General features: G+C 44.8%; 1 long non-coding RNA gene across 1 annotated transcript; it reads right to left on the bottom strand.

The window, feature by feature from the left end:
- Positions 1-1,556: 1,556 nt before the first annotated feature.
- Positions 1,557-25,038, bottom strand: LOC125365791. The gene is made up of 3 exons (XR_007213742.1): positions 25,027-25,038; positions 21,074-21,077; positions 1,557-1,692 (listed from the first exon to the last, which is right to left on the bottom strand). It is a non-coding gene; the product is annotated as an uncharacterized LOC125365791 (long non-coding RNA).
- Positions 25,039-25,413: the final 375 nt, after the last annotated feature.

Below are 25,413 nucleotides of genomic sequence, written 5' to 3'. Positions count from 1 at the left end.
TTGTGGCGGCTTCTGTTGAACGTTGGTTACTGTTGTAAATTATTATAGGAATAATTGCTAGTATGCTAATTTCTAGTCCTATTCATATGTATATTGAGTGTGAGGTTGTGAGAAATAATATGGATCCTATAAAGATAGTAAATGTAACTAGTGAATATAGAACAATATTAATTAGTATGGGAGGGGTTAAAACTAACATTTTCGGAGTGTGGGCCCGAGACCTTTAATTAGCTGACCTTACTAAAATTTAGTGTAATAGGTAGCACAAAGAATTTTGAGTTATTAGGTTGAGTTCAAGTCTATAATTCTAGAAATAAAAGGGATATAACCTTTATATTTTACTCTATCAAAATAACTCTTTAGTCAGACATATTTCTATATTAGCGGTGGTATGCTCGTCGTACATATAGGTAGTGAAATGTGCCACATACATAGAGCAGGGTTAGGGGAAGGAAGTTTTTCATAGAAAATTAAGTTGGACATATCGAAAATGATCCATAGAAACGAAGAAGTTAAAATACTTTTACAACTAGGTTTGAAGTTATCATTTCTGCATTGACTGTTGAGTACGTTGGACCAAAAAATAAAATAGCGGTTAATGAATTTATCAGGATAATATTTATATATTCTGCCATAAGGAATAAGGCATTCGGTCCTGTGGCATATTCAACGTTGAAGCCTGAAACTACTTCAGATTCACCTTCGGTTAGGTCAAAGGGAGCTCGGTTTGTTTCAGCTAGTGTGTAGATAAATCATATTATAGCTAGGGGTCATGCTGAGAGAATTATTCAGATATATTCTTGAGACTTTGATAGGGATAATATTGAGAATGGTCCAGGTAATAGTATTATTGATAGGAGGATGATTGCTAGATTTACTTCATATGAAATGGTTTGAGCTATAGCTCGTAATGCTCCAAATATAGCGTATTTTGAATTGGATGCTCAGCATGATCATAAAATTGAATATACTGATATGCTTGATGCTGCTAAGATGAATAGGCTCTTTAATGAACAGTTTTATAGCATCCGAGAATGGTTGAAAAACACTGTATGAACATACAATGTTAAGACCTTTTCATAATTGTATATAGCCTAGGATCTTGCGTTCCAGTACGGTTAAGAAGGCTATTGCTAATAAAATTGGAATAATAAATACAAGTAAATGTAAAATACACAAGCTGTTAGGAAGAGGAGTTGAACACTCTGGTAATACAGTTTTAAATCTTACGCAATTGCCGAGCTCTGCCATCCTAACAGTTCCTTATCTTGGAACTTATTTTGGGCATGCTAATTTAATGAAGAAATAAATCATTAATTAAACATAAAGGCGCTTTGGGAAAAGTTGGCCTTATTTCTCTAGTCCTTTCGTACTATGAAAAATAGTAAATAGGTAGAAACCTACATGGATTTCTCCGGTCTGAACTCAGATCACGTAGGACTTTAATCGTTGAACAAACGAACCTCTAATAGCTGCTGCGCCATTTGAATGTCCTGATCCAACATCGAGGGCGTAAACCTCATTATCAATATGGACTATTTCATGAGATTGCGCTGTTATCCCTAGGGTAACTTGGTCCATTGATCAGAAATTCTGGATCAAAGGTGACGTAGCTTAACTTTGATTTGTAAGTCCAGGTCTAGGTCTTTCAGAGGATTATTTTTTCTCCGAGGTCACCCCAACCAAAATTTTCTTTCTAGCTTCTTACTGTTTGTTTACCTTTGCTAGAGTGAGTTTAAGTTTTTAATAGAAAGTTAATTTAAAGTCCATAGGGTCTTTTTGTCTTATTATTTAATTTCCGCCTCTTAACGGAAAGGTCAATTTCATGGGCTAAATCTAAGAGACAGTTAAGCCCTCATTATGCCGTTCATACTAGTCCCTAATTAAGAAACAAGTGATTATGCTACCTTTGCACAGTTAGGATACCACGGCCATTTAACGTTAGTCACTGGGCAGGCGGTGCCTCCAATACTTGTGATGCTATAGGTGATGTTTTCGGTACACAGGTGTGTTCCTTTTATATTTTCAAATCTTTGTTGACATACCTGTGTTGGATTAACATTGGTTTGTATGGGTTTAAGATTAATATGGGGTTTTTAAAATGTTAATTTTAATTATCAGTGACTTATTCGGGCGGATATACACTTATGTCAGGAGAAATTATTCTTATTACTTATACTAACATTGGTGCATCTAATATAATTGGCCCACTGTATTTGTAGGAATTGTTATAGGTTTTAGTAATATTTATATTTAGCTCGTGTTGAGCTTGAATGCTTTCTTAATTGGTGGCTGCTTTTAGGCCAATTATGATTATTTATTCACTAGGAAAGGTTGAATCCTAATTCCGAAGAGCTGTAACTCTTTAGATTAACATTAAAATTTACATTTAATTCATTAATATTTTAGGTAAATTTTAGGTTGAACTAAAATTCTTTGGCTGGGCAACCAGCTATCATCAGGCTCAGTAGGCTTTTCACCTCTACCTTTAAATTATCTCACTATTTTGCGACATAGACGAGTTGGCTCTGGTTAGCTATTTAAAAGTAGCGCGTTTGATTTTGGGGTGTTTGGCGAAAACACTTTTTGTGAAATTTATTCTAGTTAGTCCATTATGCAAAAGGTAGAAGGTTTTATCTTTGCTTTGTTATACTTTAATTATATCTTTCATCTTTCCTTTGTGGTAATGTCTCTATAGCTCTGGTAATAAAATTTCTACCTCCTATACTAGTTTAGGGGTGAATGATTTAATTTATACATTAAGAATAATTTAGTTTATGGAAGGCTAGGCTACCAATAGTTCAAAGCATTCAAGTATTTTGAAGTATTCTGACCGTAAGTCACATGCTTTATTTAAGCTACACTTTGATTAATCCAGGTGCACTTTCCAGTACGCTTAGCTTGTTAAGACTTACCTCCTCTTAATTCTTGTAGTTAAAAGTTACGTACTTATCTGCATCGAATATTGAGGAGGGTGAGGGGCGGTGTGCCTGTGTGCTTCATTTCTCTATTCAAGTAAACACTCTATTTTTAGTTTACTGCTAAATCATCCTTTATGTTGTCTATTCCAGACAAGGTTTCCTATGTTCTGGACCAGAAAATGCAGACCATTTCATCCCGAGTTACACCTCGACCTATCTTTTTTATATAATATAATTGGGCTTACTTGAGGGCCTTTTTAGGGTTTTCTGAAGATGTTGGTATATAGACTGAATTAGCAAGAAATAGTGAGGTTTATTGGAGTTTATTGATTACAGAACAGGCTCCTCTACATGGATATAAAGCACTACCAAGTCCTTTGAGTTTTAAACTGGCTAGTTCTCTGGTGAATATGCTTGTTTTAAACCTATTTATGTTTACAACTATACATAGTGGGGTATATAATCCCAGTTTGTGTTATAGTTTTAGTGTTTTAATGACATAAGATTTCTTTCCACATTGTTTTTCATAAATGCTAGGACTTCTTACAGCTTAGCTGTACTTTAATTTTAATGGATATTTAATTCAACACTCGTCACGCTGAACTTTATTTGGGTCATTCGTATGACCACAGTGGCTGGCACGATGTTTACCAACCCTATGTCAATATAACAAGTCGAACTTTCGTTCATAGCTTAATTTTTATCCCTGCTGTAGCCCATGGGGATGTGGTTAAACATGGCATTGAGCTTCAATTGTTATATTGAGAGTTTAAAACCTACTCCTTTTATTCCAACTGAATTTTAGGGTAAAACTCACCAGCGTACGGATATTTGCATGTATAATTTTACTGACAGGAAATAAAAAGGCAAGGACCAATCCTTTGTGTTTATTGAATTAAACAATTACATTAACCCGGTGGCCTTAGGAGTTCTGAGTGTCCACTACGTTTTTAGTAAGTTCACATTAGGACTATGTTGGTATTTGCATCTATTAATGTTTAGGGAAATGGGTGTTAACAAAGTGCTAATCTCCTAAGGGGGGAAGAATAAATATTATTTCTGTGTATGCATTAGAGTACTATTTTAGTATAAAATTTTTTCATGTCCTTGAGCATTAATTAATATGTCAATGGCTTGATAATTATGGGGTTGGAGAATGTTAGTTAATAAATCCAGCTACAGATCAATTGACTGCGTCCATGCCTTAACGGCTTAGCTGAGTGACAGCATGCAGAAAATAAAAAAATACCAGGGGTATGACAGTTATGTTGGTCATGGGCTGATTAGTCACTAATCCATCAAGATGTCTTAAGGGAACGTGTGGGTGATCTTAATTTTATGGCCCTGAGGTACAAACCACATGTCGGGTATAGTTTCACAATAGCTACCCCCCAAGTTTTATGGGACCGGAGCAAGAAGGGTAGGCCGAGTAGGCGGGTTGATGGTTTCACGGAGGATGGTAGATTAAGAGACAACAAGTAGTAGGGGATATCCACGTGTTCAAGGACTAACAAAATTTAGTGGACTGTGGGTATGCTATTATTGTTTACAAGCATTAACTGATTATACTGTACAATATTCATATTGTGGAGCATTTAATGTGGATATAACAGGATGTAAAACGTACTTTATGGGGGTTATTACTTGCTTATAAGCATGTATGTATTAATTTAATGTGGCATAAGCATTTTACAGTTTATGAACGATTAATCATAATATGCACGGTAATTTTTTTTGGGTGGGGGGAGAGTTTAAGATTAAGCCTGATGAAAGAGTTTAAATTTATTAAGTCTCCCAAGTACAGGGAATACTTTAAGAATTCCAGCTTTGGGGGTTGGAAGTAGGATTGTATTCTTTCCCTGAATGCTTTAATTAGATAAAATCTTCGTCTTAGGTTTACAAGACCTATATAATCCTTATACTATTAAAGTAGTCTTCATTTAAGTATTTTATTATCAATTAATCCGACAATTGAGAGAAAGAGAAGGATAATAGAAAAATAGACAATAGATGTGATTTGTCCAATAATGATAAAGGGTGGTTCTATTGGTTATCCTCCAATTCAGGTTAGAATAAATAAATCTGAGACTAAAATTAAAAATAGGATTTGGCTAATAGGTAGGAATATTAATCCACGTCGGTTAGATGTATGGAGGAGTGGGAATAGGGCAAGGACTAGGATTGATAGGATCAGGGCAATTACTCCTAATTTGGAATGGAGCGTAGAATAGCATAGGCGAATAGTAAATATCATTCTGATTTAATATGAGCTGTTGTATTGAGTGGGTTAGCTGGTATATAATTATCTGGGTCTCCTAATGCATCTGTGAAGAATAAAATGATCATAAAGAAGAAGGCTAGCAATGCTACACCTCCTAATAGATCTTTGAACGAGTAGTAAGGATGGAATGGAATTTTATCTAAATCAGACAGGATGCCTAGTGGATTATTAGATCCTGTTTCATGAAGAAATAAAAAATGAACTATGGACATTGCTGCAATAATAAATGGTAGAATGAAATGGAATGCGAAGAAACGAGTTAAAGTAGCTTTATCAACTGAAAACCCCCCTCAAATTCACTCTTACTACATCTGAGCCAATATAAGGGATTGCAGATAATACATTGGTAATTACAGTGGCTCCTCAAAATGACATCTGTACTCATGGAAGTACATATCCTATAAAGGCTGTAGCTATTACTAGAAATAGAAGAATAATTCCAATGTCAGGTTTCTTTATAGAGGTATGAGCCGTAATAAATACCTCGTCCAATGTGCAGATAAAGACAAATGAAGAATAATGATGCTCCATTAGAGTGTATACATCGGAATAATCAAATATAGTTAACATCTCGGCAAATATGCGCGACTGAAGAAAATGCTGTGAGTGTATCAAATGTGTAGTGCATAGGTAAGAATAGGCCAGTAGAAATTTGGATAATTAAGCATACTCCAAAAAGGGATCCAAAGTTTCATCATCCTGAGATGTTAGAGGGAGTTGGAAGGTCAATGAAAGCATGGTTTACTATTTTTATGAGAGGATGAGACTTTGATATGATTGTCATTATAAAGTGTTTTTGTAGTTCAATTAACGATTTTTCATGTCATTGGTCATGGTTTAAGTACATGTGAAAATCATGACAAATTTACTTTTACTTTAATCTTAATAGTTTTAGGTTTTGTTGGGGCAGCTATTAAAGCTTCACCTATTTTCGCGGGTGTGCAATTGTTAGTGGGGCTATTGGGTGTGGTCTTAATAATTCCAAATGATAGCTCTTATATTGGTATGATTGTATTTTTTATTTATTTACGAGGGATGTTAGTAGTATTTGGTTATACAAGTGCTAAATCAACTGATGAATATCCTGAAACTTGAGGCTCAAATTTATGACTCTGATTTTTACTATTATTAGGAATCTTACTAGAAGTCATTTTAGTAATTACTGTTCTGCATTTTGAGCGGTTAGGTGTGGGAGGATTATATAATTGAGATAATATTTTAGCATTTGGTGAAGACAATGTATTACTAGTTCGGGAAGATTCACTTGGGGTGGCGGCTAAGTACAGTTATGGGAGTTGAATTACAGTAGTTGGTGGTTGAACTCTACAGCTGTTTATCTTATTATTGAAATTAATCATGGCATTTAGCTAATAACTAGTAGAAGTAGGGTGGATAAGATGAATGGTGAATACATTTTTAATAGGCCTTTATGATATGACACGGAGCTAGAAGCAGATGTATTAATGGTAGCTAGGGTTTTAGGTAAAATTTTTTCATTTCATGTATAGTCTATAGTTGATGTTGCTAATTTTTGACTAAGTGTGAGACCTATATTAGGAAGGAGTCTATGTGTGATGGTTGGAAAAATTCCTAGCTGGTTAGAGAAGTTGAATGAATATGATTTTGGATTTAATTGTAAATAAGATGATATAATGTTTAGTTCTATGTTGGGAGCTGAGCTAGCAGCTAAATTCTTCCTGACCTCTCGCTGTGTTTTCAAGGACATGCAAGGACATGGCTTAATGGAAAATCGGAAATGCTTTACTGTGTCTTCCATGAGTCCATTCTTATGTTAACCAACCTCATCCTGTCTTTGCTACCATCAGATATTGCTCTGGAGTCCATTCTTATGTTAACCAACCTCATCCTGTCTTAGCTATCATGGGGTATTGCTAACTCCAAGCCTTTTTGTGTTCTGGAATTTTAAGCCTATGCTGTTTCCTGGTTTTCAAACTGCATATAAGCTGGAAGTTAAGAATAAACATGGCTGCAGTCTTGAGTTTCAATCTCGAGATGCAGACCTCCCGTACCCCATCTTTGCCTCTTGTCTTTTTTCTCTTGTCTTGTATTTTTCCTTTTCCTTAATCCTCGCCGCCCTCAGTCACGATTCCCATTCACTGCCGGCTGGCTCGGCAGAGTTCTATTGCAGTAATAAACCCTATGATAGTTACTGCTAGAGCTGATAATTTGATTATACTAGGCATAGTTATAGTTTGGGTGTTGGTAGGATTAATAAGGTTGGAAAATAGGTAACCAGCGAAGATGCTTCCTATTAGAAGGCGTTTGAGCAGATTAGGCTTTGATTATTTTAATTGATGGAATTAATTGGTAAAAAAATTGTGGATGTCCTTTTAAAACGAAGAAAATAATTTGTGAGCTGTAGATAGCTGTAAAAGATGTTGCAATTAGGGTAATGATTAGGGACCAAGAATTAGTATATGACAGATTTATTGCTTCATTGATTAGACCTTTTGAGTAAAATCCTGTAAGGAAGGGTGTGCCAGTTAAAGCTAGGCTACCTACAATTAGAGCAGATGTTGTAAATGGTAGACATGGGGCGATTCCTCCTATTTTTCGAATGTCATGTTCATCATTTAAGTTGTGGATAATTGAGCCAGAACATATAAGTAACATAGCTTTGAAGTATGCATGTGTACAGATGTGAAGAAATGATAAATAAGGCTGATTAATGCCTAGAGTTACTATTATCAAACCTAGTTGGCTTAAGGTAGAGAATGCAATAATTTTTCTAATATCGTTTTGGGTCAGGGCACGGATTGCTGTGAATAAGGTTGTAATGGCCCCAATACATAGAATTAGTGATATAATATTTGGGAGATTAGCTATAAAGGGATAAAAATGAATTAGCTGAAAGATTCCTGTTACAACTATAGTACTAGAGTATAGTAGACCAGATACAGGTGTAGGACCTTCTATGGCAGATGGAAGCCATGGGTGTAAGCCGAATTGAGCGGATATACCAGTAGCTGCTAGAATTAAACCCAGTAAGGGTAAGGCAGTTTCATTACTTAAAATTTTTGTTGAAGTTCTCATGAATTACAGGTATTATAGAATCATGCTATAGATAAAATAAAGCCAATGTGTCAAATGTAGTTATAGATAATAGCTTGTAAAGCTGCAGTGTTAGCATCTGCTCAACAATACCATCATCCGGTTAATAGAAAGGATATAATTCCTACACCCATCAATAAAGAATTGGAACATATTATTAGCTGTGACTAGGATGATCATAGTGATGAAAAATATAAGGAGGTAGGTCATAAATTGGTTTAGGTTTGGATCTGAATGTATATATCATGTAGAAAATTCTATGATGGACCAAGTGAGGAATAGGGCTATAGATAAAAAAAAAAAAATAACAGCATAAAGATCTAACTTAAAGCTTATGTATAATTCTGTGGAGTGAGTAGTTATTCAGTGATAATTAGAGATGACTGTCTCTTTTTTTATACTGATGAATAGGAATAGTGGAATCAGACTAATAATGAAGGCTCATTTTATAGATTTAGTCATTTGATCAGGATACGTTACTGTTGGTTGACCCATTAAAACTTTTGTTAGGGGTTTTAGAAGAATAGCTAATATGAATATAAAAGATAGGATAAGCATTATAGGTTACTTTATCTTAGATTTGCACCAAATTTTTGGCTCCTAAGGCCACTGGATTACCATTATCCTTAAAAAGTTAATTAAAAAGCCATACTTTTATGTATGGGTGGAGGAGTTAGGAGCTCCTCTTTACCTTCTCGGGTAATTAAAAGAACTATAATTCTTTGTTTCTAGATTCACAGTCAATTGTTTTGTTTAAACTATAATGTAAACTAGAGTTTAAACTATAATTGTAGGGCCAAGAATAGAGCATGGTGGAATTGTAAGAAGAATGATTGGCATTAAGTGAAGAAAAATAAAGGTATGTTCTCATGTTATCAATGGAGAGGAGGAGAGGAGAAGGCGGAGGAGGAAAAGGAGGCAGGGACACAGAGGAGAGATAAGGAGAAGAGGGAGAATAATGTTTTCAAATGAAAAGGGGAACGAAAACCCATTCTATTTTATTCTACAGGGAAGTCTGTTATTAAAACAGAAATAAAGGAGTTCCTTGGGGGGGGGGGGCAGTCTTGGGGCTTGGACTCAGGGCCAGAGCACTGTCTCTGGGTTCTTTTTGCTCGAGGCTAACCCTCTGCCACTGGAGCCACAGCACCACCTCTGACCCTTTCTATATATTTCGTGCTGAGGAATCGAACCCAGGGCTTCATGTATAAGAGGCAATCACTCTTGCCACTAGGCTATATTCCCTGCCCCTAGAAGAGTCCTTTTTCAGGAAATTTTAGATCATAAAATTGAGCCAGGTAGGGTAGCAAATTCAGGTAAGCCCCACAGTTGGTAGGATGAGGAAGGAAGATTGAGTTCAAAATAAGCTTGGTCTACTGTAAAAATACAATATCTAGGGGACAGAGAAAAGACAGAAAAGAGGAGGGGAAGAGGAGAGAGGATGGAGGGGGAGGAAGAAGGGAGGAGGGGGGCAAGGATAATATTGAGACTAGTAGGGTGGTAAATGCAGGTAACCACAACAGTTGGGAGGCTGAGGCAAGAAGACAAATTTGAGACACACACCCCCCACCGGTCTAATGCAGCAATACAATGTCTGGAGAAAGAAAAAAGAGGAGGGGAGGGGAGGAGAGAAGAGAGGGAAATAGGAGAGGAGAGAGGCACTTAAATGAGACACTAGGTGGCACAAGTGCAGTTTTCTTCAGTGTACTAATTCGTAAAAGCTGCTGGTCTAGAAGAATACAACATCAAGTGTATTTTGCATGTTAACAATCCAACACTTAGTCAAATAAAGCCAATCCTTGAAATAATGAAACACCAAAAATGTCCCTAAGAATCACCATCAATACAGGGGATTTGCACAAATGAATCTGAAAAAGAATTAACAGTCATTTGTGCCACTGTTGAACAATCAATGACATACAATTTATGGAGATTCAACAGCTAGTTGCATCTCCTTCCATGTTCACATGTTTGGACCATGTGTCTCTCAGGTTATTCAGTGGTCTGTTCTTTTGCTGTTGTCCGTCGTGGGGTGTACTTGAGCCAGTGCCACTTCTGGTTTTCTGGCTTTAATTGGAGATAAGGGTCTCAAGCACGTTCCTGCCTGGGCTGCCTTTGAGCCATGATCCTCAGATCTCAGCCTCCTGAGTAGCGAGGATCATTGGTGTGAGCCACTGGTGCCTGGCTCTCTTCTTGATTTATTGACACTCTGTACTTAGGAATTAATGGGTGCTTTGCCTGACGAGTTTTGCAACTTACGTTTGGAATCTTAGGAGGTTTGTACTGATTTCCTTTAAAGGATTTCAATTTATCGAACTTCTCTTTTAATGGCTTGTAGATTTTATGGCTCCCATGATAGCACCTACTAATCTCCGGGCTTCAGCTTTATCCAGCCCAAGCATCATGGTGGCCTTTCCAGCCTGAGTCTACAATGCTCAGTGCATGCCTGGGACACCCCACTCTCTACCATCAGACAACCCTAGTGTTGATCAAGTGAGGCCCATGCTTCTGTTGCTTCAACGGTGACAATGTCTGATCCTCAGATGTGCCTAAAGTGTCATCTCAAAACCCAAGACTGGGGCTGAGAATGTGGCTTAGTGGTAGAGTGCTTGCCTAGCATGCATAAAGCTTTGAGTTCGACTCCTCAGTACCATATAAACAGCAAAGCCCGGAAATGGTGCTGTCGTTAAAGTGGTAGAGTGCTAGCATTAAGCAAAAAGAAGCTCAGGGACAGCTCCCAGGCCCAGAGTTCAAGTACCAGGAGTAAACAGCCAGTGCTCATGGCATGCTTTATGGCTAAAAGTGTGTTTTGCCAAGTCTCATTCTGCATCCTGCCTCATAGCAGCAATTGAGGCCCCAAGTATCGGTGTGGCTACTTAGATGGAGTCCCTGTCTGGAACTGCGCACTAATGAGCATAAGGAATAGCTGTCAGGGTCTGAGAGGCCATTTGCCTGCTGACACCACGGCACTTTCAAGTCCCTCCATCGCCCAGTATTACCTTGGAGCAGGGCCAGCCATGGTCTGGTTGCTTCAGTCCCAGCCACACTGGTTGCTCAGCTCCTAAACTAAACCCAGTGACCATGTTTTCATACCAGATCCTTGTCACCTTCTCCCCTGATGCCTCCTCATATGATTGTGATTCAATGATTAGAGGGTCTTAGAACTTTGACAGACAGTGATGCAAACTTCAGAATGTTTTTGAATGGGTGTCACTTCTTCAGGGGAGGGAGTGTCATTCAAGCCACTTTTCTACATTGGGCCATACTTCCAGATACTACACTCAAAATTCCAAGTGTATGTACTCCATGTTTTCTGCTGCCACTAGACACATTTTGCCCTCAAAGTACTTACAGGCAGAAGAAGTCAACAGGCAACAAAGGATGGGCATGCTGGAACTACTCCCCAGGGAAGCAGGATCCTATATAGGCGACAGGGGAAGAACAAAACAGAAAGTGACACAGGAGGTCCTTACTAGAAAACTTGAATAAAACCAGTCTAAAGGAACTGACTGGGTTATATTAAAGGGGTGAGGTTCAGTGTTGAGTTGCTTGCCTAGGTTGTGGGAGGCCCTGAAACAATAAATTTTACATTCACCAAAAAGAAACATATGGGGGCTGGGGATATAGCCTAGTGGCAAGAGTGCCTGCCTCGGATACACGAGGTCCTAGGTTCGATTCCCCAGCACCACATATACAGAAAACGGCCAGAAGTGGCGCTGTGGCTCAAGTGGCAGAGTGCTAGCCTTGAGCGGGAAGAAGCCAGGGACAGTGCTCAGGCCCTGAGTCCAAGGCCCACGACTGGCCAAAAAAAAAAAAAAAAAAGAAAGAAAGAAACATATGCTTTGCTATGCTAAACAAAATGTGTGTAAGACCTATGTAATAAAAATAAAATTTTTTCCACATAGCCCCTCAGCCCCTAACTCACAATCACAGAGCAGGACATGACCAAAAGCAGAAATGAATACATGGCAAAGAGTCAGAGGCTTGGGCAGGGGCCTAGGGTCACTGAAATTGTTCTGATCAGCACCAACATATGAAGCAGTAAAAGATCAGCTGCCCTTCCTCACACATGCCTTCACCTCCTTCCCCAGGCCTCAGGATGGATATTAAAGTATAAATGAAAACTTCATGCAGACTTGAACATAGGCCAGGGGCCTGGGCAAGGCATGATTTTTCCAGAGCAGGTTCTAATGGGGTCCATCCACACTGTTCTACCTTGGGCTATAGAGCCAGAACCTCTATTCATGATTCCAAGCTTCCAGGCTCTACACATTTTATTCTGACACCATGTGCATTTTCTCTCAGAAATGCATACAAAGCCAGCATAAAAAGAACCAGGGCTAAGAGATGAGGTACTTGCCTAGCTTGTGGAAGGCCCTGGAACACAATACCACTGGAAATCACTAAAAAGAAAGTGAAATAGTTTTGTAGGCCTAATAAAATGTGGCTCACTCCTGTCATCCTAGCTACTCAGGAGGCTGAGACAAGAGGATCCAGGTTCAAAGCCAGCTCAGGCAGTAAAGTTCATAAGACTGTTATCTCCAACGACCCACTAGAAAACCAGAAGTGGTGCTGTGGCTCAGGTGGTAGAGCACTAGACTTCAACTGAAGACCTCAAGGACAGAACCCAGGCACAGAGTTCATACCCCACATTCGGCAAAGAAAAAAAATTTAAATAAATTAAAGTTTAAAAATAAATGTGTAGGCGCCAGCAACCACACAGGAAGATAGCGGAACAGAGTCCCAAATCCGTAATATTCGTGGATCTAGGTAACATTTGCCAGTCACCCATTGTAGAAACAGTTTGCAGAAAACTTGTAGCAGACCAAAATGTTTCAGATAATTGGGCCATTGACAGCGGTACTGTTTCCGACTGGAATGTGGGTCCTGCCCCAGATCCAAGAGCTATGAGCTGCCTAACAAATCATGACATTAGCACAGCCCATAAGGCAAGACAGGTCACCAAAGACGAAGTAATCAAGTTAAAAACAAGCTAAAATTGAACTACTTGGGAGCTATGATCCACAAAAACAACTCATGATTGAAGATCCCTATTATGGAAACGACTCCGACTTCGAGCTGGTCTATCAGCAGTCCCTCCGGTGTTGCAAGGCCTTCCTAGAGAAGGCCCACTAGGTTAGCACTGCCCACAGCCAAGCCAACAACTCACCCACTAGTCCTGTGCTTAAGTGTAGAAGCTTTCCTTAGCCTCAGCCCCTGTTGTTTCTTCAGCTGACTTACTCTTAAACATAATTGTAGGTGACAAATTAGTTTTATTTAACCAAGAAGTTAAATGACTTCTCATTTTCTCCTGATTATAAAACAGTGGAACAAGGAAACAGGGAAGAACAAAATACAACCCTGTGAAGTAATAATGACCTGAGCTCAAGAAGACCTGGACAGTGTGGTCTACTTGGCATGTTGCATGCCTAGCACTGCCCAGTACACCTGCATACCTTGTACCTTGCTGACCTGGGCTCTTATAGTCACAATAGCTCTACTGATAGCACCTCCTCTGCTCTCAGAAATGTTTTAACTCAGTTTACTCGTAGAGCACATTTGTATGTTTAAGATAGAAGCAAGGAATGGTGGTGACTGTAAATCCAGCACTAGGGACGATGAGGCAGGAGGATCATAAGTTCAAGGCCAGCCTGGGCTACAACATGCCTCAAATTACAAAAAAAAAAAAAAAAACACAAAATAAGAGGAAGACTGGTGGAATAAATCTTTAGTATTCTTACTACTTGTTGCTTTCTATTTAATTTCAAGGGGGTCAGCTTATTTGTTCCAATTTGAGCCACTTTGCATTTAAGAATTGAATTCTATATTGGAAGTACACTTGTATGCAAGTAACCTTCAGTCAGTGGAGAGAATGTTTTCCATACACATGCAACTCTAGTGTCCAATCAAAATTGACCAGCCATGAAGTTTTAAAAATTGCAGAGTGCCATTAGGTTGGTGTGCAGTAATGATATATTTGTAACTATTCTTTCATCAGCATTTAGTAACTTCCAGGCAAAAAGGTACCTTTGGTGTACCATCAATTAGCTCACCTCAAATTATAAGGATATTTCAGAAAATATTATTTTCAAAATAAACTATGGAGTTATATAAGATAAAAAATAAATAAATGTGTGTAAGACATATATGATAAAAAAAATGAAAATTTTTTTTGCCAATCTTGGAGCTTGAAGTCAGGGTCTAGGCACTGTCCCTGAGCTTCATTTGCTCAAGGGTAGTACTCTACCACTTGAGCCACAGCACCACTTCCTGCTTTTTCTGTGTATATGGTACTGAGAAATCAAACACAGGGTTTCATGAATGCTAGGGGGACATCCTACCATTAACCCACATTCCCACCCCAAAAAATCTTTCTGTGCTGGTCAGGGGCTTGAACTCAGGTATGAGCACGGGCTGGTGACATCATGGGTGGCACCTGCAGGGAGGCGTGTGCATCAGCAGCGCCCTGATCCCTGACCCCAACCCCGCAAACCTCACCCCGACCCAATCCAACCGCCATGACCCAATCCAACCCAGACCCCTAACCCAGGCCCCAGGATGGACATGAAAGGAACAGAGGCCAGGAGCCTGAGCAAGGCATGAGTTCTCCAGAGCAGGTTATAATCAGGGCCATCCACACTGTTCTACCTTGGGCTACAGAGCCAGAACCTCTATTCAGGATTCCAAGCTTCCAGGCTCTACACATTTTATTCTGACACTCTGTGCATTTTCTCTTCAAAATGCCTAAAAAGGCTGGAAATCATGAAAACCAAAGGTGGCATAAAAACAACCACGGCTAAGAGATGAGGTACTTGCCTAGCTTGTGGAAGGCCCTGGAACACAATACCACTGGAAATCACTAAAAAAGTTAAATACTTTTGTATACCTAATAAAATGTGGCTCACTCCTGTCATCCTAGCTACTCAGGAGGCTGAGACAAGAGGATCCAGGTTCAAAGCCAGCTCAGGCAAGAAAGTTCATAACACTTATCTCCAATGACCCACTAGAAAACCAGAAGTGGCGCTGTGGCTCAATTGGTAGAGCACTAGCATTCTGCTGAGGAGCTCAAGGACAGCACCAGGCCCAGAGTTCAAGCCCCACAGCCAGCAAAAAAAAAAATATTTTAAATAAACAAAAAATAAATGTGTGTAAGAACTATAAATATGATGATAAAATGAAAATCTTTTTGTTGTTGTTGTTGTAGCTGTTTTTGCCAGTCATGGAGCTTGAACTCAGGGTCTGGGCACTGTTCCTGAGCTTCTTTTGCTGAAGGCTAATACTCTTACCACTAGAGCCACAGCCCTACTTCCTACTTTTTCTGTGTATGTGGTACTGAAGAATAAAACACACAGGGTTTCATGACTGCTAGGGGAACACCCTACCACTAAGCCACATTCCCAGCCCCATGAAATCTTTTGGGGCTGGTCCTGGGGCTTGTATGGGCACTCTACCACTTGAGCCACAGCTCTGCTTCTACTAGAGGTATGTTGTTGTTGCTGATTGGTGAAAAAGAGCCTCATGAACATTCCTACCAGGCTGGATTCAAACTGCAATCAACAGATTTTGGCCTCCTGAGTAGATAGGATTACAGGCATCTGGAAAAAACATTTTCCACACATTCCCTCCACCCTAAACTCCGTGCCGTATGCAAGACCTGGGTTGTGGTCTATGTTCTCAAACCAAGATTTCTTGGGGTCCACTGAGCCCATTCTTCATTGGACTGGACACCTAGATCCAACACCTACCATTCCAATCCTCAGCACTTAGGCCTCTCCTCTGTTGAGTGAGATCAGAGCCATGGCTGATAGAAGGAAAAACAAGAAAAAGCCGTTTAGACCACACTTTCTGCTCCTGCCTTCTGCTACCTCCATCCAGCTCCTAATGAGACAGATCTCATGCCAGGCCTGGGGGGCAGTGATGGCCCACTGAGACCACCACGGGACAAGACTCAGCATAAAGGTGCTTGCCTGGCTGGCAAAGCATGCACCAAAAACTAGACAAAATACCTTGGTATGCCAAGTAAAATGTGCAATAAACAAGAGAGGAAGGCTGAACTTCACCACACACTTTCACAAATACCCCAACACCCATGCCCTGAGCCTGCCTAGACTGGAATCACCATCTAAAGTCTCTGCAGTGAATGGGAGCTGGATCCAGAAACCTGGTTTGGGCCTGTTATAATGTAAATTATCAGAAAAACCACATTTTGAAGGACCAATCTTGGAGTCTTTATTAGAATGCTAGCAGTCTATAGGCAGCCAATGGGTACAAGAGCAGCTGCCCCCAAATATACTTATCACTGTTAGGAAACAGGCCAGAGGAAAGAAAAAACAAAAACTATACTAACAAACTAATTCAGCTCCAAGAGCTGATTTGGGACACCATGTTGACCAGAGATAAGCAAAGAGACAGAACACAGGATGCAAACATGGAGATGTGTGGCATGGTGTAATGGCACCAGTGCTTGTCTGGGCCTAAATAAGGTAAAGTCAGGGGACAGGGTAATAGGAAGGTCCTATTCCCAAGCCCTGGACTGACAGGTTCAGTCACCTATAAGGGAAGTGCTCACCCCTGTCTCCAGGAATTCAAACACAACCATCAACAGGGGGTCAGAATTCCCTCCCTCCACCATGAAGAAGAGATGCCAGACCCTACAATTCAACATGTGTGTGGCCAAGATGGCACCGGAGAGACCTGACCTCCTTACTTCAGGGCTTAGGCACCCTGAAGCCACTACAGGAAGGGCACAAATGAACAAACAAGAGCGGAAGGCCGCACTTCTCCATACACAACCACGAACACCCCACACACGTTCTGGGCCTGCATAGACAGAAAGTGCCAGCTAAAAGCTTGACAATGGCTGGGAGCCGGCTCCATAGGCCTGGTTTGGGGACTGGCCTCACCCAAGCCACTTCAGGAGAAGCAGACCGTATTTCTCCACACTGTCCCTCACCTGTATCCATGCCCTGGGCCTGCATAGACTGAAATTGCCAGCTAAAAGCCACCTACAGAAGCCTGGTTTGGGGACTGGCCTCACCAAAGCCACTTCAGGAAGGACACAAAAAAACACAGAGGGTCAGGCATGCAATAAAAACCAACACCCATGCCATGGGACTGCCAAGACTGATAGCACTGGTTAAAAGCTCTGCACTGACTGGGAGCCAGCTCCAGAAGACTGGTTTGAGGCCTAGACTCACTGAAGCCAACAGCGAGGCAGGCCGCGCTCCTTCACACACCCCACAACCATGTCTGGGCCTGCCAAGACTGAAAGCCAGCTAAATGCTCAGCACTGACTGGAAGCCGGCTCTGGAGGCCTGGTTTGAGGCCTTAGGCTCACCGAGGCCACTTCAGGAAGGGCCCAAATGAGCAAACACGAGAGGCAGGCCACGCTTCCCCACACACTGTCACAGACACCCAACAACCGTGGCCTGGGCCTGCCAAGACTGAAAGACCAAGCTAAAGGCTGGGCACTAACTGGAAGCTGGATCCAGAGCCCTAGTTGGAGGATTAGCCTCACCAGAGCCACAAACAAGCAAACAGGAGAGACAGGCCACGCTTCTCCACACACTTTCACAAACACCCCACCATCATGCCCAGGGCCACACCTGGCAGGAAGCTTAGCTAGCTCTGCTTGTCTTCCAGAGTCGCCTCAAGATCAGCCCAGTGCACCTGGGTCTGGCCTTCTCCACACACAAGCAGCATCTACACGGTCAGCATTCCTCCAGGCTTCCCCACACAGAAAAGCTGCTGGTGCCAAATGGGATGGGTGTACAGAAGCCCAGCACAACCACCGACCACAGTAAGCCTGACCAGCTTTGTACACCCAAAGCCAATGATGCTAACTCCCAGTGAAAGGAGCTTCTGGCAGGCCTGTTTGTTCCCCCCAGAAGTGACCTACACCAGTTCAGTGCTCAGGCCACACCCCTTGACTTCTAACTTCCTCCTCCTTGCCCCTACCCTTTTTTGCTGTGATGCCCCATAAGCACCTCTACCTTCCTGGCTCTTTCCCTGCCTCTCTCATGCTCGGATGCCCCATAAACCTAGCTCCTTGACCTCCTCCATTTACCCCTCCCCTCTCGTACTGTGATGCCCAAATAAGCCCTGCAACTCTACCTTCCTAAATAAGGTAAAGTCAGGGGGCAGGGTAATAGGAAGCTGCTATTCCCAAGCCCTGGACTGACAGGTTCAGTCACCTATAAGGAAAGTGCTCACACCTGCCTCCAGGAACTCAGGCACAACCATCACCTGGGGGTCAGACTTCCTTCCCTCCACCATGAAGATGAGATGCCAGACCCTAAAATTAAACATGTCTGTGACCAAGATGGCGCCGGCCAGACCTGACCTCCTTCCTGCGGGGCTTGGGCACCCTAAAGACACCACAGGAAGGGCACAAGCGAGCAAGCAGGGAGGCGGGCCGCGCTCCCCCACACACTGTCACACTTACCCCACACCCGCACACCTGACAGGAGGTTCCGCTTCCTTGGCTGCACTCAGATCATCTCCTGGAGTCGCCTCAAGGTCGGCAGGCACAGTGCTCCGAGGCTGCTTTCCGCGGGCCTCGGCTCCGCAGACCTCGGCTCTTCTCCCGCCCACATGTGGCTCGGCGGCCCGGCCTCCATTCTCCACAGGCCCGGGACAGGGGCCTCCTCTGTCCGCAGGCCCCGGCTCACCTCCTGTCCTCTGTCCTCAGGCCTGGGGACTCGCTCTCCTACCGCCCGCGGGCCTGCAGGTCGCTCTGGTGGCAGCTCAGCTGCACGAGGCTCTCCTGGCTGTGGCTTTCCCGCGCCTCTGCTCCCTTTCCACGGAAGTCCCACCCTCCCAGGGTGGAGGCGGAGGTTCTGGTCCCCTCCACTTGAGGCAGGGCCTCCCCACCCCCCACCCCGCGACGGAGTAGGGCGGGGCTGTGACGCCATGAGGGGCGGGGCCGTGGCGATGGCATGGGGAGGGGCCTTGATGCCACCAGGGGCGGGGCCGGGAAGACCAGTGGGGCGGGGCTGTGCGGCCCTGTGGGGCAAGGCTGAGACAGTCAGTGCAGAGATCTCCATTTGGGGTTAGGACTTTGGACCCTTGACCAGTGCAAATGTACTTGTCCACGCCGTCACCATCGCCATTGCCCTCAGGGCCGCATGCTCGGACCCGGTGCTCAAATCAGGCCTTCGCTGCCCCCGCCCCGCTGCTGAGCCGCAGCTCTTCTCAGGCCTACAGTGCTCTTGCATGCACAGGAAGGTAAGGACGGGACCCGGAGCTCGTGCATACGAGGCCGCGCTCCATCCCGAGCCAGTACTCGCTGCCACCAGCGCGAGTTCAGTGTTCCCGCGCCTGTGTGAAGGAAGGGGCTGGTGACGTCATGGGTGGCACGTGCGGGGAGGAGGCATGTGCATCAGCAACATGCCAGCAGTGCCCTGACCCCTAACACAACCCCACCACCCTCCCTGCCACCAAATCCGACCCAAGACCCAGGCCCCAGGATGGACATGAAAGTATAAATGAAAACTTGACAGACTTGGACAGAGGCCAGGGGCCTGGGCAAGACATGAGTTCACCAGAGCAGGTTCTAATGGGAGCCATCCACTATGTCCTACCTTGAGCTATAGAGCCAGAACCTCTATTCAGGATTCCAAGCTTCCAGGCTCTACACATTTTATTCTGACACTCTGTGCACTCTGTGCATTTTCTCTTCAAAATGCCTACAAAGGCTGGAAATCATGGAAACCAAAGGCAGCATAAAAACAACCAGGGCTAAGAGCTGAGGTACTTGCCTAGCTTGTGGAGGGCCCTTAAACACAATACCACTGGAACTCACAAAAAAGAAAGTGAAATACTTTTGTATACCTAATAAAATGTGGCTCACTCCTGTCATCCTAGCTACTCAGGAGGCTGAGACAAGAGGATCCAGGTTCAAAGCCGGCTCAGGCAGGAAAGTTAATAAGACTGTTATCTCCAATGACCCACTAGAAAACAGAAGTGGTGCTGTGGCTCAGACTAGTCTTCAGCTGAAGACCTTGAGGACAGAACCCAGGCACAGAGTTCACGCCCCACATTCGGCAAAGAAAAAAAATTTTAAATAAATAAAAGTTTAAAAATACATGTGTGTAAGACCTATATGATAAAAATGAAAATCTTTTTCTTGCCAATCCTGGAGCTTGAAGTCAGGGTCTAGGCACTGTCCCTGAGCTTCTTTTGCTCAAGGGTAGTATTCTACCACTTGAGCCACAGCGCCACTTCCTGCTTTTTCTGTGTATGTGGTGCTGAGGAATCAAACACAGGGTTTCATGAATGCTAGGGGAGCACCTTAACCCTAACCCACATTTCCACCCCAAAAATTCTTTTTGTGCTGGTCCTGGGGCTTGAACTCAGGCAAGAGCACTCCACCACTTGAGTCACAGCTCTGCTTCTACTAGAGGTTTTTTTGTTGTTGTTGATTGATGATAAAGAGCCTCATGGACTTTCCTACCAGGGCTGGATTCAAACTGCAATCAACAGATTTTGGTCTCCTGAGTAGATAGGATTACAGGCATCTGGAAAAAACACATCCCCTCCACCCTAAACTCTGTGCCCTATGCAAGACCTAGATTGGGTCTATGTTCTCCAAACCAAGATTTCTTGGGGTCCACTGAGCCCATCCTACATTGGACTGGACACCTGGATCCAACACCTACCATTCCAACGCTCAACACTTAGGCCTCTCCTCTGTTGAGTGGGATCAAAGCCATGGATGATGGAAGGAAAAACAGGAAAAGGCCATTTAGGCCACATTTTCTGCTCCTGCCTTCTGCTACCTCCATCCAGCTCCTAATGAGACAGATCTCATGCCAGGCCTGGGGGCAGTGATGGCCCACTGAGACCACCATGGGACAAGACTCAGCATAAAGGTGCTTGCCTGCCAGGCATGGAATGCTCCAAAAACTAGACAAAATACCTTGGTATGCCAAGTAAAATGTGCAATAAACAAGAGAGGAAGGCTGAACTTCACCACACACTTTCACAAATACCCCAACACCCATGCCCTGAGCCTGCCTAGACTGGAATCACCATCTAAAGTCTCTGCAGTGACTGGAAGCCTGGATCCAGAAGCCTGGTTTGGGACTGTTGTAATGTAAATTATCAGAGAAACCACATTTTGAAGGATCCAATCTTGGAGTCATTATTAGAATGCTAGTAGTCTATAGGCAGGCAATTGTTACAATGGCCTGCTGCCCCCAAATATATTTATCACTGTTAGGAAACAGGCCAGAGAGGAAAGAAAGAACAAAAACTATACTAACAAACCAATTCAGCTCCAAGAGCTGATTTGGGACACCATGTTGACCAGAGATGAGACAGGACACAGGACACAGGATGCAAACAAGGAGATGTATGGCATGGTATAATGGCACCAGTGGTTGTCTGGGCCTAAATATGGTAAAGTCAGGGGACAGGGTAATAGGAAGCTGCTATTCACAAGCACTGGACTGACAGGTTCAGTAACCTACAAGGGAAGTACTCACACCTGTCTCCAGGAATTCAGGCACAACCATCACCTCGGGGTCAGAATTCCCTCCCTCCACCATGAAGAAGAGATGCCAGACCCTACAATTCAACATGTGGCCAAGATGGCACCGGAGAGACCTGACCTCCTTACTTCAGGGCTTAGCCACCCTGAAGCCACTACAGGAAGGCCACAAACGAACAAACAAGAGAGGAAGGCCGCACTTCTGCACACACAATCACAAACACCGCACACCCATGTTCTGGGCCTGAAAGTGCCAGCTAAAAGTTTGACAATGACTGAAGCCGGCTATGGACGCCTGGTTTGGGGACTGGCCTCGCCCAAGCCACTTTAGGAGAAGCAGATGGTATTTCTCCACACTGTCCCTCACCTGTATCCATGCCCTGGGCCTGCATACACTGAAAGTGCCAACTAAAAGCCAGCTCTAGAAGCCTGGTTTGGGGACTGGCCTGACCAAAGCCACTTCAGGAAGGACACAAACCAACAGAGAGAGGCAGGAAGGCAGGTAATACAAACCAACACCCATGCCATGGGCCTTCCAAACTGAAAGCACTGGCTCTGCAGTTGACTGGGAGCCAGCTCTGGAGGCGTGGTTTGAGGCCTAGCCTCACTGAAGCCACACTCCTCCACACTTTCACAAACACCCCACAACCATGGCCTGCGCCTGCCAAAACTGAAAGCCCGCTAAATGCTCAGCACTGACTGGGGAAGCCAGCTCTGGAGGCCTGTTTTGAGTTGTTAGCCTCACAAAAGCCACTTCAGGAAGGGCCCAATAGAGCAAACAGGAGAGGCAGGCCATGCTTCTCCACACACATTCACAAGCACCCCACACCCATGCCCTGGGCCACACCTGCCTGGAGGCTCAGCTTAGCTCTGTCTTCTGGAGTTGCCTCAAGGTCAGCTCGGTGCACCTGGGTTAGGCGTTCTCCACAAACAGGCTGCACCTGCGCATGGTCAGCATTCCTCCAGGCTTCCCCACACAGACAAGCGGCTGCTGCCTGGTGGAATGGGTGTACAGAAGACCAGGCCCACCACCGAGCCACAGTGAGCCTGACTAGCTTTGTAGGCCCGAACACAACTAGAGGGCCCTCAGAGAAAGGAGCTGCTTCCTAGCCTCAGTGGCAAGTCTGCTTGTTCCAGGCAGAACTGACCTAAACCAGTCCAGTGCACCTTGACCTCGCACTTCCTCTTTGCCCCTCCCCTCTTGATCTGTGATGTCCTATAAGCCCTGCCCCTTCACCTCACTTCCTGTCTCATGCTCCACCTCTTTCAAGCTGATGCTGCATAAGCCCCACCCCTGCAGCTCTCACTTCCACCCCCGTGCCCCTCCCCTCTCATGCTGTGATACCCCATAAACCAGGCCCCTTTAGCTCTAGCTTCCAGGCTCTTGCCCCGCCCCTCTGTGCTGTGATGCCACAAAAGCCCCACCCCTGCATCTCCAGCCCCACTCCTCCACACACTTCCACAGCCACCCTACAACCGTGGCATGGGCCTGCAAAGACAAAGCCATAGCTAAAAGGATCGGCATTGACGAACCCAGCTCCAGAAGCCTGGTTTGAGGCCTAGCCTCACCAAAGCCACATCAGGAAGGGCCAAAAAGAGCAAACAGGGGAGGCAGGCTGCACTTCTCCACACACTTTCACAAACACCCCACACTCATTCCCTGGTCCCCACACAGCAGGAAGCTCGGCTTAGCTCTGCTTGTCTTCCGGAGTTGCCTCAAGGTCAGCTTGGTGCACCTGGGTCCAGCCTTCTCCACAAACAAGCTGCATCTGCGCACGGTCCTCCAGGCTTCCCAACATGGAAAAGTGGCTGCTGCCTGGTGGGACGGGTGTATGGAAGCCCAGACCCACCACCAAACCACAGTGAGCCTGACCAGCTTTGTAGGCCCGAACACAACTAGAGGACCCTCAGAGAAAGGAGCTCTTCCTTAGCCACCTGGCAGGTCTGCTGGTTCAAGGCAGAGCAACCTAAACCAGTCCAGCGCCCAAGCTATGCCCCTTGACCTCTGACTTCCCATCCCCTCTTGTTCTGTGTCACACCATAAGCACTGTCCCTTCACCTCTCACTTCCTTGCCCTTGGCCCTCCCCTCTCACGTTGTGACGCCCCAGAAGCACCGCCCATGCACCTCAAGCTTCCAGGTTCTTGCTCCACCTCCCCGCCCCCTAGATGCTCCTTCTGCCCCAGCACCTCACACTTACACACCCTTACCCCTCCCCTCTCCTGCTGTGATGCCCCACAAGTCCCCCCCCTGCACCTCAGGCCCCACTCCTCCACACACATTCACAGCCAACCACAACCATTGCCTGGGGATGCCAAGGCTGAAAGCCCCAGCTAAAGGCTCGGCACTAACTGGAAGCGGGATCTAGAGGCCTAGTTTGAGGATTAGCCTCACCAGAGCCACTTCAGGAAGGGCACAAACAAGCAAACAGGAAACAGGCCACACTTCTCCACACACTTTCACAGCCACTCCAGCACCATGCCCAGGGCCCCACCTGGCAGGAAGCTTGGCTAGCTCTGCTTGTCTTCCAGAGTTGCCTCATGATCAGCCCAGTGCACCAGGTTCTGGCCTTCTCCACACACAAGCAGCATCTACACACGGTCAGCATTCCTCCAGGCTTCCCCACACAGAAAAGCTGCTGGTGCCAAATGGGATGGGTGTACGGAAGCCCAGCCCAACCACTGACCACAGTAAGCCTGACCAGCTTTGTACACCCAAAGCCAACGACGGGACTCCCAGAGAAAGGAGCTTCTGGCAGGCCTGTTAGTTCCCCCCAGAGGTGACCTAAACCAGTTCAGTGCTCAGGACACACCCCTTGACTTGTAACTTCCTCCTCCTTGACCCTCCCCTTTTGTGCTGTGATGCCCCACAAGCACCTCTACCTTCCTGGCTCTTTCCCTGCCTCTCTCATGCTGGGATGCCCCATAAGCCTAGCTTCTTGACCTCCTCCACTTTGCCAATCCCCTCTCCTACTGTGATACCCAAATAAGCCCTGCAACTCTACCTTCCTAAATAAAGTCATGTGGCAGGGTAATAGGAAGCTGCTATTCCTAAGCCCTGGACTGACAGGTTCAGTCACCTATAAGGGAAGTGCTCACACCTGTCTCCAGGAACACAGGCACAACCATCACCTGGGGGTCTGAATTCCCTCCCTCCACCATGAAGACAAGATGCCAGACCCTACCATTCAACGTGTGTGACCAAGATGGCGCCGGCCAGACTTGACCTCCTTCCTGCGGAGCTTGGGCCCTCTGAAGCCACCACCGGAAGGGCACAAGCAAGCAAGCAGGGAGGCAGCCGCGCTCCTCCACATAGTCACAGTCACACCCACCCCACGCCCGAGGCCGGGGCCACACCTGACAGGAGGTTCCGCTTCATTGGCTACGCTCAGATCGTCTTCCCCAGTCGCAGGCGCAGTGCTCCCAGGCTGCTCTCCGCAGGCCTCGGCTCCGCAGACCTCCGGCCCACATCCTGGCCGCCCGGCCTCCATTCTCCGCAGGCCCGGGGCTCGGGCCTCCCCTGTCCGCAGGCTCCTGCTCACCTCCAGTCCTGTGTCCTCAGGGCCGGGGGCTCGCTCTCCTCCTGCCTGCGGGCCTGTGGGTTGCGCCTGTGGCATCTCAGCTGCACGAGGATCTACTGGCTGTGGCTTTC

The sequence above is a fragment of the Perognathus longimembris genome, chromosome 17 (genome assembly GCF_023159225.1).
Source record: "Perognathus longimembris pacificus isolate PPM17 chromosome 17, ASM2315922v1, whole genome shotgun sequence".
Taxonomy (NCBI): domain Eukaryota; kingdom Metazoa; phylum Chordata; class Mammalia; order Rodentia; family Heteromyidae; genus Perognathus; species Perognathus longimembris.
The sequence above is the reverse complement of the archived record's forward strand: the minus strand, read 5'-3'. Positions and strand labels throughout refer to the sequence as shown.